Source organism: Schistocerca nitens, chromosome 9 (genome assembly GCF_023898315.1).
Source record: "Schistocerca nitens isolate TAMUIC-IGC-003100 chromosome 9, iqSchNite1.1, whole genome shotgun sequence".
Lineage (NCBI taxonomy): Eukaryota > Metazoa > Arthropoda > Insecta > Orthoptera > Acrididae > Schistocerca > Schistocerca nitens.
This window is the reverse complement of record NC_064622.1, coordinates 95376480-95378481: the sequence shown is the minus strand read 5'-3', so window position 1 is coordinate 95378481 and position 2002 is coordinate 95376480. Positions and strand designations below refer to the sequence as shown.

At 49.4% G+C, this 2002-nt stretch overlaps 1 pseudogene; it reads left to right on the top strand.

Moving 5' to 3' along the window:
* Positions 1-287: 287 nt before the first annotated feature.
* Positions 288-405, top strand: LOC126204543 (5S ribosomal RNA; annotated as a pseudogene).
* The last annotated feature ends 1597 nt before the right edge of the window (positions 406-2002 follow it).

Below are 2002 nucleotides of genomic sequence, written 5' to 3'. Positions count from 1 at the left end.
TAGGAGTGGCTATCAAATGACGCGGGCGCAAGTGCTCTGGCTACGACGCGACTACACAACCTCGTTGCAGATGGAAACCACGGCCTATGCAGGACTGTGTGTACGCCAGTACTACAAAACTGTTAATGACTAACTGTACGCTTATATCGAAGCTTCCTTGCTGGCACATTGCTGTCGGCTACTTCAGTACGTTAGTTTCACTGATGTGAAGTAAATAGTGACCTTGAAGCAACTATTCACAGTGTAGACGATGCCATGGTTACTAATGAAGGTTAATTTGAAGAGAAGGCAACGGCCTTGCCGCAGTGGATACACCGGTTCCCGTCAGATCACCGAAGTTAAGCACTGTCGGGCGTGGCTGGCACTTGGATGGGTGACCATCTGGGCCGCCATGCGCTATTGCCATTTTTCGGGGTGCACTCAGCCTTGTGATGCAAATTGAGGAGCTACTCGACCGAATAATAGCGGCTTCGGTCTAAGAAAACCATCGTGAGACCGGGAGAGCGGTGTGCTGACCACACGGCACTCCTATTCGCATCCTCATCTGAGGATGACACGGCGGTCGGATGGCCAATTGTGGCCTAAAGACGGAGTGTTTTTAATTTGAAGAGAAGTGACGCAATAATAACGTGTGCAGGTGACTCCTCTGTTACTGTCAAAGTGGTAAGGTCTATTACACTACTAGCCATTACAGTAGCTACACGCAGAAGAAATGCAGATGATAAACGGGTGTTCATTGGACAAATATTTTATGCTAGAACCGACATGTGATTACATTTACACGCAATTTGGGTGCATAGATCCTGAGCAATCAGTACCCAGAACATCCACCGTAATAACGGCCTTGATACGCCTGGGCATTGAGTCAAACAGAGCTTGGATGGCGTGTACAGGTACAGCTGCCCATGCAGCTTCAACACGATACCACAGTTCATCAAGAGTCGTGACTGGCGTATTGTGACGAGCCAGTTGCTCGGGCATCATTGACCAGACGTTTTCAGTTGGTGAGAGATCTGGAGAATGTGCTGGCCAGGGCAGCAGTCGAACATTTTCTGTATCCAGAAAGGCACGTAGAGGACCTGCAACATGCGGTCGTGTATTATCCTGCTTAAATGTAGGGTTTCGCAGGGATCGAATGAAGGGTAAAGCCACGGGTCATAAAACATGTAAAATGTAACGTCCACTGTTCAGAGTGCCGTCAACGCGAACAAGAACTTACCGAGACGTGTAACCAATGGCACCCCATACCATCACGCCGGGTGATACACCACTATGGCGATGACGAATACACGCTTCCAATGTGCGTTCACCGCGATGTCGCCAAACACGGATGCGACCATCATGATGCTGTAAACAGAACCTGGATTCATCCGAAAAAATGACGTTTTGCCATTCGTGCACCCAGGTTCGTCGTTGAGTACACCATCGCAGGCGCTCCTGTCTGTGATGCAGCGTCAAGAGTAACCGCAGCCATGGTCTCCGAGCTGATAGTCCATGCTGCTGCAAACGTCGTCGAACTGTTCGTGCAGATGGTTGTTGTATTGCAAACGTCCCCATCTGTTCACTCAGGTATCGAGACGTGGCTACACGATCCGTTACAGCCATGCGGATAAGATGCCTGTCATCTCGACTGCTAGTGATACGAGGCCGTTGGGACCCAGCACGGTGTTCCGTATTAATCTCCTGAACCCACCGATTCCATATTCTGCTAACGGTCATTGAATCTCGACCAACGCGAGTAGCAATGTCGCGATACGATATACCGCAATCGCTATAGGCTACAATCGGAACTTTATCAAAATCGGAAACGTGCTGGTACGCATTTCTCCTCCTTACACGAGGCATCACAACAACGTTTCACAAGGCAACGCCGGTCAACTGCTGTTTGTGTATGAGAAATCGGTTGGAAACTTTCCTCATGTCAGCACGTTGAAGGTGTCGCCACCGGCGCCAATCTTGTGTGAATGCTCTGAAGAGCTAATCATTTGCATATTAGAGCATC